The 17,829-nt window shown below is 39.8% G+C and overlaps 1 protein-coding gene across 1 annotated transcript in view; it reads right to left on the bottom strand.

Moving 5' to 3' along the window:
- The window catches only part of LOC134225614 (peroxidase), a 134,052-nt gene extending 129,422 nt beyond the window's left edge, over positions 1-4,630 (bottom strand). Inside the window, exon 1 of the mRNA XM_062705823.1 lies at positions 4,405-4,630. The gene's annotated coding sequence lies outside the window, so the exon portion shown is untranslated. The remainder of the gene's footprint in view (positions 1-4,404) is intronic.
- Positions 4,631-17,829: the final 13,199 nt, after the last annotated feature.

The following is a 17,829-nucleotide window of genomic DNA, read 5'->3' on the forward strand; positions in this document are numbered from 1 at the left end:
ATTATGCCTAACTTTTGGGGATTTTGACTGGATTAGTTGCTAATTTTCAGGATTTTTGGCTTTCAGTAACATGAAAATGTTGATAATTTCAAATCATTGCCAACGTTTCGATCCGTGGGTTTGGATCTTCATCAGGGCTCGATACGGGGCAAATTCTTCAATTACAGCCTAATCAACGTTTACGCACCAACAAACGATAAATCCGACGACGTGAAGGACACGTTTTATGAATGTCTTGATAAAGCCTATGAAGAGTGCCCAAAGCATGACGTGAAAATTGTTATCGGAGACGCTAACGCTCAGGTCGATAGAGAGGACTTTTTCCGTCCCATAATTGGTAGGGAGAGCCTTCACTCCGCTACCAATGACAACGGCATACGGCTAGTAAATTTTGCTGCTGCCAGAGGGATGGCCATCAGTAGCACCTACTTTGCACGAAAGAACATCCGAAAGCACACCTGGAGACACCCAAATGGTGAAACTTGCCACCAGATAGACCATGTTCTGGTGGATGGGCGCCATTTCTCGGATGTTATCGATGTGCGGACATTCAGAGGTCCGAACATTGACTCTGATCACTACCTCGTTGTCAGTAAAATTCGATTACGGTTGTCAACTGTATCGAACGAAAGATCACAGCGAACGATGCGTTACAATATCCAGCGAATGTCGGCGGAAGGAGTATCGGCTGAGTACCGCCAGAAGCTCGACGAACGGATAAGTGCAATCAACGTTAGCGACAACATCATCGATCTATGGAGCGGTGAGCACAACAGCACGAGAAGTGGTAGGTACTGCACAGAGGCGACCCAGGACGGGTTGGTTCGATGTGGAGTGTCAGAGAGTGACAGACGAGAAGAACGTTGCCAGAAGCCGGATGTTGGTGTCGGGTACCCGATCGAATAGACATCGGTACAAGGAAGCAAGAGCAGCCGAAAAATGAACTCACCGCAGAAAGAACAAAGAGTACGAAGAACAAGTTATTAGTGAGGCGTAGGAAAAAATGGAGCAGAACGATATGCGGAGGTTTTATGAGTTTGTCAATGGCGTGCGGAGAAAGACAGCGCCATCTCCCGTCATGTGCAACGACCAACAAAGGAATTTGCTGACAGATAAAATCGAAGTGGCTGCCAGCAACACTTCGAGACTTTGTTGAATAGTGGAAATGACGGTGCATCCGTGAGCAGAATAAATATTAGCGACGATAGACAAGCTGTAGAGTCGCCTACACTAGATGAGGTTAAAAAAGCTATTAAAGAGCTGAAAAACAATAAGGCTGCGGGTTAACTTCTCAAACATGGCAGTGAGCAGCTTTATGAAGTTCTGCACCATATTATGTCGAATATGTGGGAAGACGAGGAAATGCCTACTAGCTGGTTGAACGGCCTCATTTGCCCTCTCTTTAAGAAAAGTGCGCCAATTACCGAGGAATAACCCTCCTTAATTCGGCGTACAAAATTATGTCCTGTTCAACAGATTGAGACCGCTTGAAGAGTCCTTCGTCAGCGAATACCAAGCAGGTTTTCGTGAGGGCCGATCAACGACGGATCAAATGTTTACCCTGAGACAAATCCTTGATAAATTCCGGTAGTACAACTTGCAGACACATCATCTGTTGATTGATTTCAAGGCGGCGTACGATTCAGTGAAACGGAATGAATTATGGCAAATTATGCTTGAACAAATTATGGTTTTCCGGCGAAACTGATACGGCTGATTCGTATAACGTTGGACGGATCGAAATCAAGTGTAAGGGTTGCGGATGAAATATCGACGTCATTTGTTACATTAGATGTATTAAAGCAGGGTGATGCACTCTCGAATCTACTGTTCAATATAGCGCTCGAGGGAGCGATTAGGAGAGGTGGTGTGCATAGAAGCGGTACCATTATCACAAGATCGCATATGCTCCAGGGATTTGCGCACGATATCGATATTATCGGGATTGATCGCCGTGGCGTGGAAGAGGCTTTAGTGCCTTTTAAGAGGGAGAGGATTTGACTCACGATCAATATCAGCAAAACGAAGTATATGGTCGTTGGCAATCAACGTGGGTTCATTAGTGGTGGTGGTAGCGAAATGGTGCTGGATGGTGAAAAATTTGAAGTGGTAGAAGAATTTGTGTATCTTGGAACATTAGTGACGAGCGATAATGATGTTACCCGCGAGGTGAAAAGGCGTATTGCAGCTGCAAATAGGGCTTATTACGGACTTCGTAACCAGCTTAAGTCCCGTAGTCTGCAAACGAAAACAAAACTCGCGCTGTATACTACTCTGATTCTTCCGGTGGCTTTATACGGCCATGAAACATGGACGTTAAAGGAGGCTGATCGGAGAGCTATCGGAGTGTTTGAGCGTCAGGTGCTGCGAACAATACTCGGCGGTAAACAGGAGAACGGTATCTGGCGGCGCCGCATGAATCACGAATTGTACCAGGTGTATAAAGGGCTGGATGTTATTAAGCTTATTCAACACGGCAGACTACGGTGGGCTGGTCACGTTGTTCGTATGCCGGAAGAACGTCAAGCGAAGGTAATATTTAGTAGAGCATCCAGAAGAGGCAGCAGGCTTTGTGGAAGGCCGCTTACACGATGGCTTTTTGCAGTTGAAGAGGACTTGAGGGCGGTCAATGTTCAGGGCGACTGGAAGCGATTTTCCCAGGATCGAGTCCAGTGGAGAAGGATATTCTATTCGGCGTAGGTTCATCGAAGAGCTGTAGCCCATCATGTATCAAGTAAGTAATTATTCAGAAAAATAACCTGGCAAGATCACCAAAATGTGTGGCTCCTAATTGTCATAGTGAAAATAGGGTGACAGCAGCTCACCGTTGATGCGTATGTACGCCACGAAGATCTGACAAAAAGAGGTCGAGTCATGGCTTGCTGCTCACCGATTGACACGCTAAGGGATAAATCTTTAAACACATGCTAAAGGTAACATATTCAAACCCCACAAAACTTTGCTCGATTGAGACGGCATGGAAATTGACAGGGGCCAAAAACGGCTGATTAGATTTGCTTTTCAGCGTTCAAATGAATGAGACGATATTAATTAGCACGGACATTCCGGAGGTGAGCCAGCCAAGGGCTGAAAGCCTCCTTAATAAAGAAAGATACAAAAAAAAGAAAAAAAAATAGCACGGTTGAACGAATTCTCAGAAGGAAGTCAAAGTAAACGAAATGAAAGCTTATGTCATGTGGAATCAGGGTAGATGAAAATTTGCATGATTCCTAATAAGAATTTCCGTATTTATTATAGGGGAATTTTCGAAAGAATTTGGAAGAAGTTTTCAAACATTATTTCTGGTTGATTAACGATTTGTTGGTATCACGAATGGTATTATTATGGGAGAATCCATCGTGAGACGTTAGAGATGGTGTTAGATTTGTTCAGAGACAGAAATGTTGTTTTTGTACCAATCATTTTTTTTTAGAAAATCAAGACGGGTTAATTTTTGTTTATCTTTATTAAAGAGATTTTTAGCCAACGGCTGGCTCATCTCTGGCCAAATTTTGTAAAACATCCAAGCTGTTGGATAACGAGCTTGGTTTGAAGAAATTGTGGAAAACAGGAATTCCCCCCACCATTGCCTAAAACCGTATAAGATGCGTTAAGGGCAAAGTCGAGCAATTGGCTATGTAGAAAGATTAAAAATGCGTCAAAGTAGAATCTTGCTTTTTGTAGTTTTATTATTATTTTTCGTTTCAGTTACTAAAGATCAGAGATCATAATTCTCGTCAAATTGGAAAAAAAATAAATAAACTAAACAGTAATAGTAATAGTAATAGAATCTCGCAGAAGAAGGTAATAACTATTTTGTTACATCTTTTCTAAATCGCTCTTGTTTGGTATTTTTTAATTTTTTTCCGAAGGCACTTTGACAAAGAACCTTTTGAATCACAATGCATCTGAAGGTATTCAGCATATAACTACTGTAGCAATGCTCAAGCATTCAATATAATGGTGCACTCAGATGATACTCGATAAATAAAATCCATATGGTCGACAACGAGCAAGGCGTGGAATCCGAATCACGATGATTGAAATCACATCCAAATCAATCGTTGGTGAATTTATAATTTTCATCCAATTCTTTTTATAACTCTGCACCAATATTTGAATATTTTTCCTTTAATTTCCATTGTCTGCAAAAATCACAGGTTTCTTCAGTACATATTAATCAACTCAATATCTTTGTTGTATTGAATAATTCAATTCTATGGATACGAATTGAGTCTTCACATTGTCTTATTTTGGGTCCATCACTTTTCACTTAAACACAATGTTCCAATGTATCCCTGCTATTGTAGCTTAATCCATCATGTTTAAATGTCCTTTGAGTCCAAAAGATTGTGAAATCTTTTCATCACGCAAACTTTCAAATATCTCTTCTCGAATTCTCACCTTGATCAGAACAACACTCTTCGTTGAACGCTGCTACTAATCCGGAAAGGCTCACTGTTTCTTCTAGTCCTTTTCGACTTGGGATGCTTTAGTGTTCTGTTCACGATCACTGGGTCACTTAAGAAGAACCGACTCCAACCGTTCAAACGATCCTCGAAACCCGAAACAAAACCACCGTCCACTGAAAATTGCTTCCAAGCACCCGTAGGTTCAGAAGCCCAATATGAACTGTGATCACGGCGACCTGGACGATTCGGTTTTATACACAGGGTAGGTTTATAGTGTACCAACCACCCCCTGGCTCACGAAAAACTCGTAGCAAAGCTTTTTGCGCTCCACATCAACCGACCGCCGCCGTTCGGTGCATTTTCCACGTGCATGAAGTTAGCGATCGATGCCGACGATCAACGACCGGCGACGACAACGACGACGACGCCAAAGGAGCAGCACCGAGAGCTTTTTCATGCACCCCGGTGCACGGAATTACCGACGCGTCGACGACAACGACCGGCGGACGTCATGCGGCGACGATGTCGGACGATATGCGCGAGAGAGCCATCGTCGGCTGAGCAGGCGATGCCATGAAAATGCGCACGACGATCTCTCTTGCTATAAAATTCGACTATGGGGTGCGAAACTAACGATCTTTGTTATCGCGCGCGCAGATGTTAGCAGTTGCCATAATTGAGCACGAGGATTTGTTATACATCGTAGCAATCTAGTTCAGTTGTAACTTCAACAATGATGTTAAACCAATATCCGATAATAAATCTTTATGCCGCGAACTTGACAATTAGGTTTAATTCTTTATAATCTGGATTCGATCGGCACCTGCGTGGTCGTACAGCGTCATCGAACCGAATCTCTTGTGGAGAACAACAAAGTAACTTGAAGCTTTCGGTAGGTCGTTTGAGAGCTTTTACGACGCTCGGAAACGGACACGCAGAAGCACCAACGCCGATGCCGATCTTTGTTGTGTGCATCGCGATGAAGGTTTCCGCTCGAGTGGTATTCGCACAGAAGGTCGCTTCATCCGTAAGACAAACATAGCATAGCGTGCCTCTGTTGATGGGGATCTATGAAGAATGCATAGAATGTGTTTTTTTTTCTTCTGTGAATTAACTGAGCCATGCATCGATGGTTGTTATTATTTATTTTATTAATCGATTCAGTATGAGTTAACACTTGATGATTACTATCCTTGCGTCGCATGTGCCTTCCTATAAGTGCTTTGAAGTATCGGAAAATTAACACTTCAAAACCATCTAATATATGAACCATAAAAGTTGTAGTAGTAAAAATGGTTCGATAACGCAATCAGTCAGCAACAGTACAACGCAACGTGGGTTACGAGACGAAAGAGATTGGAGATTTTTTTCGGGTGATAAATTGGCTGATGAATTGATTTTGGGTACCTTCAAATAACTTCAACATTAAGTCGGATGGAAGGGTCTTGTCATAAGCACCGTCGCGTCGTCTAATGCACTGCTACTGCTGGTTGGATGCAACACAGGATGAGAGAAATAGTAAACAAAACGGTTGCATGACAATGAAATGAGGTTTAATAATTATTGTGGTATTGTTTCCTAAAATGAGACACGATTGGTATTATTTAGTGGATCTAGTGCTGTGAGAATTATTGAACCTTGAAATGATGTCTGTCCTATGAATCCAATAAATAGTAATCATATTATAATTCAATGATAAATTATATTACGACAGATTAAAAATGTTTTGATCTGCTCTTCTTTTATTTAACTAGCTTCACATACCACAACTGAAACACTGCTGAAAGTGTACACTAAAATTTAAGTAAATCTTCAAAGTACACCGTTGAACATCATTAAAATTTCTGTAGAAAATCTCATTTATAAATCGTATTTTATGTATTCGAGAAACATGCAGATAGGGGAGTCCCCTTTCATATATCGATTTGGGAAAAAAGCGTTGAATTTTAAGATCCAGCTAAAACAGTATGATCAAACCGAAAAATCCCACATTAAAAAAACGATGACCTTGGAAATATTCTTGCGAACGGAAAAGATATGAACGAATATAATTGACTCCAAACAACCATACCTAAATGAACAAAATAACCTGTCCACTAAGTGGGGAAACACCCTTGAGCTGTGTTGTGTAGAAGCGTCATTCAAAAAGCAGAGTGACAAAGCAGACCGAATTGGTTGATGGTCATTATCACTGCATGCCGAAAGAAAGGTTTCCCTTCTAGAGTGCATTTCGTTTCGAAACCAGTCTCACTGGAACAACGAAGCATATGGGAAAAAACGGGGGAAACCCGTCGTCTGATCGAAGCATTTAAAACATTCAACACTGTAGCAATTAAAGTCGATGATGGTCGAGATGTTTTGAGCTATCTTTGGATACAGTCTCGCATTGTTTTGGCATATGGAATTAAACTGTGCATTATGAAGGCAAACATCAAAACTGTAGATACTAAAGATAAAGTAACAGGTATTAGAGCATGATGATAAAGTAACAGTTATTAGAGCCTTAGGAAAGATCGGGTAACCAACCCCGGTGGGAACTATGATCGTATGCTGACAGGGAAGAGGGTTCGGAGGTGCAAATCTCTCCGGAGATGCAAATCTGATCGAGCATCTGTTCCCCATGTTAGGGGCGGCTCACAACAGCGTCTGTTCTCCATGGTCATGGTACGAGTGTCAGCGAAAGACACTAACCAAAGCTGTGCACTATTGTATAATGAAAAATTAGGCGGAATTCAGGGGGTTGGTGTCAGGCCCTGCAAGCATTGAAAAAGGGACTAGCGCTTGAAAGCTCAATTCGTGGAACTGTAAATCTCTCAACTTCATCGGGAGCATACGCAACGCATACTTGCCGATGTGCTCAAGGAAGAGTGCAAACAGATTCTGGAGGTGAAGGACGCAGCGCGGGCGGTCGCGCTACAGCAAGAAACCCGTCAGAACGTGGAACGCTACAGACGAAAACGAAGACAGCAGACCAGCCTTTCCAAGGAGAAGAAAAATCAGAGTTCAGGAAAAACGCTTGTTGTGAGTTGAGTTTTTCCTGACATTTACAAGATAGGATAATGTTTTTGTCATAGGCAATGATTGTAACGAATTAGAACTGATTCGCTGTTCATGAACTTTGTAAAACTGCTCACGGTATGTTTGGTACAGCCGTTAGCTGGTTCTTACACGACTCTGAATTCACGTTCTCCGGATTCAAGCCGTCGGACTTCTTAGATAGTTGCCACGTTTATTTAAACCTTTTGCAATTCACGAGCCAAAAGGCTTACTTGTCACGTAGGGTCCTGACGTTCCTGGTGTCGAGTTTCCGAACATAGTTCTTATTGTGTTGTCAGGTCGGTTGCCTGCGTTCTCTTTTTCTTCTTACTTTATGTTTCGTGGTATTTGACACGCTTCAGTAAGCTACCTTATCGGGATCGCACTACCTTCATCCACCATCGCCGCTGCCACCTTAGGTATGCGCGTGAGGTAAGAGTACCTGAAGTTATAAAAAAGATAAACTAGCAGCACTGACAGGTACGTATTCTGACTAATTTAATACTAAATTTTCAAAACGACTTATCTGCTTTCGTAAACAAATATGTGACGAATCTGATTGCACTCCCACGCAAACCAACACCATCAACAGGCAGGTGAAGGCTTGAACTATCTGTTGGTTTGCGTGGGAGTGCTATCAGATTCGTCAAATCGACGTTTGAATTATTGTTTACAAAAGCAGATAAGTCGTCTTGAAAATTTGATATTGAAGTATTATCATGTGTAATTGTAAACGATTTGAATAAACAACAAGATAGATATGAAGATAGATAATTTTCTGGTCATTTTGCCAAACATAATTGTGTTTACATTACCAAATATACCTTCAATTAGGTGAACATTATACCATTAGGATAACCTACTGTATAGAGTACCTTCCCGAGCAGACGAAAATAGCCTAATAATATCAGTTGATATTATTGATAGCAAAATGAGATATGGACATGATTGATATAAGAGATACAATATCAGACGACAATATCAATATTTTGCACTAGAATATCATGAGAAGATCAAGTTATGCTATTTGTAATAAGTGGTCAATATTGCGCATAAATCCCAAAATTTTATTCACACCTTTGGGTTTCCGCGCCCAGCACTCAGCGCCAGACTCAGCGACAAGGGGAAAGTTATAAAGTTGGTAACCCTGATTTTTGACAATTAATGTCGATTGTTTGTGTGAGTGCATCGATGACAAAAAATAGAGCTTTAAGCTGATTTTTTTTATTGTCAAATGCTAGTTTTGACAGTATTATTTATGTATGAGTGAAAAACATGTACAAAAGGTCTATCGGGGAAGCACTCGCTGAAGACAACTGTCATTGTTTTCAACGACGAAACGAAAAGTTTCAAAGCAAAAAGCAATATCATGTGCCATTGCATTAGTTTGTTCTTATGCATAGCATATCTTGATATTAAAATGATATTTCGATGCAAATTTTTGATGTTGTTGCCTGTTATTTAATCTCTTATATCAATCTAGTCCATATCATGTTTTGTTATTCTGTTCATGGCTTCTGCCCGGGTTATGGCGCAGAACACCAATTCGGTTAGTTTTCCAAGAGGTCAAAACCATTAACTGAATAAATTTTGGAGCTGTGGAGAGGTAAAAGTACGTAGGAACGGGAGGGGCAAGAGTACGAATGTGAACATTCAATTCTGATGTCAAACCCGTATTATAGAGCGTAAAGATCCACAACAAAGAAAAAAGAGACAGAAATCGAAAATTATCACAAGTTCTACTTTTAAGGATAAGTTGACGTAATTTGGTGTAGACTTAGCAAACAAAGCACTGAAGCGAAATAAACAAATTGTATTAGGTATTGTTTTACACCTGAACATAGTCGGAAAACACAATTTCATCTTAATGATAATTTCATTTAATCGAAAGAAACATTCATAAATTACGCAACGCTTAACTGGGAGGGGTTTGACGATCCATACAATTTTTAGAGGGTTCATACAAGAAGTGTAGATAATGGAAGATCCATTAATTACGTAACGCAAAAAAGGCCATTTTTATCCCCTCTTTTCCCCTATGTCACACTTTTTGTTTGAAGAATTTGAAAATTTTGTACGGATCGGATTCGGGAAAAAAATCCTAAAACTATTCTGGGAGTACTGCTAAAGATTCTTAAAAGAACACTAAGATTGCTGGGGAACTCCCGAAGAAATCTGCCAGGGATCCTACATGAATTTCCAAAACAAGTCATTATTGAATGAACGACAGAAAAGATAAACTTACGGAAGATTTTCTGGAGGAACTAGTTGAAGAACATACTGAATAATTACAAAAGGAACATTCTGAGAGATTCCTGGAAGACCTTGCAAAATAAAAACAGTAGAATTTCCTTTCGCGAAAAACCCATGAATATTTCGGGCTCTAGCGGGAGCCGGTACGCATCGCTCCTTATTATAACTCTATTACTTTAATTACTTCGCGGAGTTGAACTGGGGCACTAGATAAAAAAATGGATATTTCCCTTGCTATTTATAACTATTTAATTCCATCAAAATTGTTCTGAAAACAGAAAAACAGATTTTCTGCAATTTTGATCAATACCAAAGTGACGTTTCACAAAATAGCAACCCTGTATGGAAATTTAGCAACCCGCAGTATGGGGCGCTAAATTTGGAAACTCACGGCTAATTTTGAGTTGCGTTCTTATTTTACATTCCCGTTTAGATACCTCCGGTGTAGAAGTGGGTCCCTATAAAGGGCCCGGAAATAGCGATAGGGCCCCAGATGGGGACTCCCTTGGAGGTGCTCTTACAGCATATTTATTCACTTCCCGTGATAATGAACATGTCTCTTCAAAGAGTCCTATGAATTTCGGCTCGAATTTTATCGTAAATCAGCAGTTTCGTGCCAATTTAATAACCGTTCGCGATTCGGTGGGCTTATCACTGCACTTCACTTCTTCTCAAAGGGCATAGAAAAATCGAGTTTTTACTCACTTCTACGCACATGAGCAGCCCGAAATGTTGATAGAATGCAAATTAAACATCACTTTTTGATATCAGTCACTCGTTTGAACCGAAAACCTAATATAAACTGCTATTTTTGCCCGAAAAAACGATTAAAAACTGACCGCGGAGCGAATGTAAACACCGGCAGCGGCAGCAGCAAACTAATACATAGGGTGGTTCAAAAAATGATTTTGCTCCGCCGCGCTGGGTTGGTTTGAATAGAGGCTTACCGTGCACAGGTCGTTTCAGGTTTGTATGACAGTTGATATGGCGAGGTTGAATTTTACATTATTTTGATTACTGATTATGGATCGACATGATAATAAATGGACTCGTTGTAATAAGTGCAAGACTGAGTAGCCGTTCAATAAATGAAATTATTTTCCCCTGTCATAAGACGAGTTTAAACAATCCCATTGAATTCCACCACTTAATTGTATCCTGACAGATACGTATTTCGACCTGAACAGTAAGGCCGTCTTCAGTGTCTTGTACTTGACTCGACTTGAAGAAAATGATCGCAGCTTACACTATTTATATTATGCGTAGGTATAATAATTTATCTAGGTACTTATCTTACTACGGTGCTTATTTCTACTCGCTTGATGCGCCTAATGCTTAGGTATAAACTTGAAGAGCCAGGAGCTACCATTTCCTTGATCTTTATTCAACAACCGCGTTTGTACCTGTCGGTAGATTTCCAAGCTCTCAGCAACATCAAGTTTCCACGGAGAAGAGACATTTCTTAAAATTTTAATGTTTGATGTCGTAATTGAATGATTTTCCTGATATACATGTTCAGCTACCTTAGACCTAAACTCATAATTTAATCCCTTATCAGTTTCCCTCTTAGCCTTACTTAGGCGCTGTAGCCAGTGTAATGAAAAGTTTAGTTTCTCATACTAGTTTTCATACAAACTTGAACCGGCTAGTGTTCAACCAATTTTTGTTCAAATCGGTTTTTGGAGGACATTCGGAGCATGGGACGGAATCGAGTGAGCGTGGTGGAGCTGGGTCGTTTTTTGAACCACCCTACTAATATTCTTTATTTTTTAATAAATACGACACCAATACTACTACAGTATATGACAGTCTTATTGTACCAATACTTTCAAAGCTTTGTTTTGGTACTCAACCCACCTTCACCTTAATACGTTTTTTCGTTTAGCAAGGCTTAGTTTTCTAACTGTTTGATAAACGGCTACTCATTTTAGAAGTCAAAGCTTTCTTCAAACGTTGATTTTGCAGCTCAATGTAGCTGCCATGGAGTTTCGTATAATTTTAAAGTTTAGCGGTTCTCTATCCGATAACTATAAAACTGATGCAACTATCGAATTGCAGTTAAAAAGCGTTGCAATTAAATAACTTTCAGCTGTTGATCGTCTAGTGTACAGAATTTTGTTAGATTTTTTTTTAAAGCAATGATATCGAATCTCGAAAATTATTTCCAGAATAACCTTAATAACTATTTCTAAAATATCTATCAAAAGTAGATACTGTCATTATGAATTAATTAGAACATATTTTTCTTAAAGTCTATTCTGATTGAAGCTTTCGCCTTTAGGAATTAGGCTCACGGTTATTGTTCAAATTTATTTCCAAACAGGTGAGACTGAATAGATATCTGCTCAGAAAATCAAAAATTTCGACCCATTTCAAATCGCTTGCGATTCTGCAGGGAGAGCATCGTGCTTGAGTTTTGCATGCAGAATCGCATCGTTCCGCTTAATCGCCAAAATTTTCTCTCTGCCATGAGTCGGGTGGTGTTTGACTCGCGCTTGATTTGAACTTTGGATGAGATCTAAAAATTTAAGTTTTTCCCAACACTGTTATCGATATCCAATATCAACACAGTAAAGGCCATCTTCTAACTGGAGTTTTTGGATGTTCCGTGTCGAAATGCAAGGAATTACGTAGCAGGAAATACATAAAGGCAAAATCTGCTCACAAGATTCCCATGGTTAACCAAACAATAGAAATAATGTATTCTGAGTCACAGAACATTTTATTCTTGATTTCTATCATCCATATGATTGTCTTATGAAACTTAGTATTAGTCAAAATTATAAATTTTAAAAATCTAATAATTTCATTTAAAATACTAAGCAATGACTAAAAATGTATTCTATTTTACTGTATTTTGCGGGACATTATCTAGAAATACGCTGAATGCGGGACGTTTCGCGGGACGCTTTTCAGTGCGGGACAAATAGTGAAAATGCGGGACTGTCCCTAATGTGTCCCGTCCTAATGTGACGTATGGTCACATTATGATTGGTGTTCACTAAACATACCAGCTTTTACCACATACTCAGTAATTTAATATTAAAGGAACAGGTCACCGTATCAATACTAAATTTTCAAAACGACTTATCTGCTTTTGTAAACACAGATTCAAACGTCACGCAAACCAACCCCACCAATAGGTAGGTGAAGGCATCCGCTACCTGTTGATGGTGTTGGTTTGCGTGGGAGAGCTATCAGATTCGTCAAATCGTCGCTTGAATCTTTATTTACAAAAGCAGATAAGTCGTTTTGAGAATTTTGTCTTGGTTTCTTCTTTCGGAATAGCAATTCCTATTATCAGCAATGAGTTTGCTTCATTGGAGGTAGAAAACTGGTAATGTATTGGTGCCAAATGCTGGTTGTTTATATCCTCCAGTAGAAAAATTCATTCATATTAATTGGCCGCACGCTCATATCGCTTCTCTCAAATTTGGAACAAATTTTATGAATTTTGATAATTCTGGATTGAAACAAAAATTAGCTATGACATCAATTTTATGTCATGTAGACAGATAGGCAAAAGCATTTAAACACATTGCAAAACAAATTAAACCCTTATGCAGTAACAAACCCTTATGAAGTTCCTCTAGGAATTCCTCCGGAAGTTCCTCCAGGAATTCCTCCGGAAGTTCCTCCGGGAATTCCTCCGTAAGTTCCTCCACGAATTCCCCCGGAAGTTCCTCCAGGAATTCCTCCGGAAGTTCCTCCAGGAATTCCTCCGGAAGTTCCTCCAGAAATTCCCCCGGAAGTTCCTCCAGAAATTCCTCCGGAAGTTCCTCCAGGAATTGCACCAGGAATTCCTCCGGAAGTTCCTCCTGGAATTCCTCCGGAGTTCCTCCAGGAATTCCTCCGGAAGTTACTCCAGGAATTCCCCCGGAAGTCACTCCAGAAATTCATCCGGAAATTCCTCCAGGAGTTACTCTGAAAATGTCTCCAGTAATTTCTCCGGAAAATCCTCCAGTAATTCCTCCGGAAGTCACTCCATGAATTCCTCCGGAAGTTCATCCAGGAATTGCTCCGGAAATTCCTCCAAGAGCTCATTCAGGACCTTCTTCAGGAATTCTACCGGAAGCTCTCCAGAAGTTCCTCCGGGAGCTACTCCAGGAATACGACCGGAAGTTCCTACAGGAATTCCTCCGGAAGCTCCTTCACAAGCTCCCTCGAGAATTTCTCCTGAAACTCTCTCTGGAGTTCCCCCAAAAATCCTCCAAGAACAAATAGTAAATTTCTTCGCAAACTCTACAGAAATTACCACGAGGACTCTCCAGATATTTCTTTTGAATTCCTTCCAAATTTCACATGGCATTCCACAAGACACACCTCCCGAGAATTCTTCTGGAAAATTGTCCAGCAATTCTTGAAGAACTTATTATGAACATGTAATTGCGAATTCCTCTAGGAATTCTTCTTAAATTAATCCAGAAATTCCTACTCCATATTCTCCATATTCTAAGGATTCTCCCGGAAAGTCATTCACAAATAAATTCTTCTGGACATTGATTCTCTGAAAATTTGTTTAGGAGTTCCTCCGAAAAAAAAAAAATCCAAAAACTCCTTCCCGAATTGCTCCAAGATTCTTCCCGGAAATTCCAACGGAAACTTCGTCTTATTTCTTCAAGAAATCGCCCAGAAACCCCTATAGATTTTTTCCGGGAAATTCCCTTGAAAACTCCTCCGACATATCGTAAGGAAATTATTCCAGCTTTTACTTCAGATACTCCTTTATAAATAGTCAAAGAAAATGCCGAATATCAGCGAAAAATCCTTCAATTCCAGAAATAGCGCTATGTGTTCCTCAGGAAATTTCTCTAGAAAATTTCTTAAAGACTAAGAAATTCCTCTTTCATGAAGAATTCACGACGAAGGAGTTCATAAAAGATGTTGATGTTCAATGCATGAAGAAATTCGCAAAGGAATTCCTGTTGAAATTCAAAAGAAGTTTTTGTCTAAATTCTTGAACGAATTTTGTGTCGATTTTTCGATGGGCTCACAGGAGACATTTTCGAAGGAATTCCTAAAAGATTTTCTGAAGAAATTCTATAAGTAGATTTACTAGTTCATTAAAAATTAAAAAAAAAATTCAGAAAATTTTCAATGAAATTCTGAAATATTTTCAGACCGAAATATTCTAGTACGAACTGCCGTCTAGGAGCAAGTCCTTGAATCCCTGAAGAACTATTCCCTTATTTTCTGAATAATAAATGTCAGGTGGATTTTGTTTGAACAAATAATTGTTTCGTTTGACCGTGATCATACGTTGTACAACAAAGGATCTAGTGGTTCCCTAACAAACAATTCAGGCTGAATACAACTTTTTTACCTAAAAAAGCCCGCATTTTTGATAAAAGTAGCCCTTCATCAGCTTTTAATTTTGTTGGGTCTAAACTTCGTTGGAGATAGACATATGTATTTTTGACAGGTGCGAGATAAATCTAGACTTAACAGTAAAAATGCTATCGGCGTGGTAAAAAATATTCGGCGGCGTGGTTAATTTTCATACGGCGGCGCACCTATTCATTTTTGATGGCGGCGGCGACGTGAGAAAATCGTCGTCGGCGGCGGCGCACAGGTCTAGTGGAGAAGGGACTTAGTTTCATTATATTCAAACAACTATTGACAATCATCATTTTTTTAGAATCATTCCTTGTTCTTCCATCCAAAAGGAATCTAAAATTGCTATATCTATCTAGCGTTATGTTACAAATAAATTACAAATAAACAAACAAATTACTTATCAGCATGGTCCAGAATCGAATATGTGTTTTATCTTCAACAGTACATGAGAAAGGCAATAATATTGCCAGGTGTTTGAATCTTGGTGTTCAATATAAAAAAACACGGAATGTTGCGTACGTTATACCACTTTACACTGCCCAATAATCCATATTGTTTGTTATGGAGCCTGCCTCTGCAAAAGTGCGAATCATAGACAGCAATAAAGTCAGACCTTACGCTCCGATGGCTTATCGGAAGCCGCTGTGTGACTGTTTGTAGTTTTGCACCAATTACGGAGAAGGCGGCAGAATTTTAAGTAGCTGGTGGATATCTCGCACATCTTCCTTTCAGTCTAAATGCGAGTCGAAAGTGAAATGCTTGCGTACGGCTATCGCTGTGGCAGATGGAGACCTTCACTATTGAATTGGTGGCTTGGTGCCGGCTAACTGAAACAGTCGTAACTTAGCTTTACCTTTAAAATGAGGTTTATGAGTCACACTTCGCACCATATAGGACTATAAAATTGAAAGATTACATGTATGCAGAATTCATTTGTTCAATGAAATCATCCTTATTTCTGTAATAAAAAAACGGTAGATGATTTTGAAAAGCCGTTACATCCGATTTCGTTTTAATTTGTTTTATTTTAACAGGGCTGTTCAATAAAATTTCATGTGAAATTTGTTATTCCACTTGAGCCTACTTCCATCCAGAAGGCAAAACTGGATGGCAGAATTAGGGGAGCGTGCTACACGCTAAAAATGATTAGCACAATTTTGTGTTCGATTCACACAAAACGGGCCTCTTCTAGAACAACACATAGATGAGCAAGAGTTACTCCCAGATTGCCGTTCATTTGAGCGACTAGTCTGTTGAGGGCGTTGACCGATTATCGTTTCCAATCGGTACCGCGCTTAGTTGAAATTTCGGATGTTTTGCAAAAAGGATTATTGTATTTTGAATTATATCCCTATTTACATCGGCGAACTTATTGTGGTTTTATAACTCACGTGAATTATACCGTAAAGAATTTATAATATGATCTACGGAGTCCCTCAATAAATCAACATCAATTTGGTTGCCAATGCTGAATAGTTAAACAATGGTGTTTGTCAATTTGCGGGAACGCTACGTCTCCGCTACTTAAACCAATTTATTCCGTAAACGCCCCTTGGCTTCGGTTGCATGAATAGCATTCCGAATAGTGCATCTATGTTTGCCTTACATAATCCAGATTTCTGGCTTTTCACCGTGACTTTGCAAAATTACGGTCAACCACTTGTCTAGTTTTTTTTTTATTGTTTCGCTTGTGGACCTACATAAAGCAAACTTTGACAAACTTCCTTTTATTGAGAAGCTGCCCGGTAAACAGCCAAGACCGGAGAGCCTTGGGAAATGAGAGTGACCCGATTGAAGCGAATTGTGCCATCACGGTTGAGCACCTTCTACAGCGCCTTGGAGGTTCCAGCGCTGTGTGCGATTAATCCGCAAATTTTGCCACATGATAAATCGTTGCTGAGTAGGTTCACTTTCATTGGCGGTTCAGAGGGTAACATGGTCCGGGGTTATCATGTGTGGAATGCGTAACACGCGTGGGTTGGGTTATGCAGTCATGAAATAATGATGTTGCGCTAGTTTTGGGAAAAAATGCGATATACTTTGGCATACAGAATGTGTGAACATCTTGTCAAGCAAATCCTCAAAAAAATACAACCAAACGGTCAAGATAACCAACCTTGCTTTGGGCGTCAGCATCATATTCATGTGGTTTCGGAAGTGCTATCCATCTTTCACCAAGTGCACCAACGAAATATTTGAACTCTAACCGAGTTGTATAACGATAGGGGGGACTGGGGAGATTTGATTCCCTTTTCTGATTTCCGATGTATCACAGCCAAAAATAAATAACATACGCGATTTCCACACAGACTCTCTAAGAAATATAGTAGGGGTATACACTTAACGGCGTAGGTTGCTGCGTATCTGATTATAGAAATGTTTCACACTCAATCACTAGGGACATATTTCAAATCGCCTATGAAACATTTCCATAAACAGATACACAGCAACCTACGCCGTTAACTGAATCCCCCTAGCATTTATCTTTACTGATGTATGACAGAAATTAAATTATTGTTGTTTTTGAAACAAAATCAATTTTTTGAAGTGCTGTCAAAAATCGTCATTTTAAATATTCGGGGGAAATTGATCCCTTTCCAAGAACTTGCTTTGGTAAAATTAGAATAGTGCCCTCAGATTTTTAAAATATTTTTCCTTCAAAATACGCGGAATTTTCGAATTGCTGTGCGTATACAAGAACGATTTTTGTTATTGAATTCGACAGCACATGCAATTTTAAAATTTTGGGAGACTTGATCCCCTTTCTATGATATCTACGCAATCAATATTT

The sequence above is a fragment of the Armigeres subalbatus genome, chromosome 3 (genome assembly GCF_024139115.2).
Source record: "Armigeres subalbatus isolate Guangzhou_Male chromosome 3, GZ_Asu_2, whole genome shotgun sequence".
NCBI lineage: Eukaryota > Metazoa > Arthropoda > Insecta > Diptera > Culicidae > Armigeres > Armigeres subalbatus.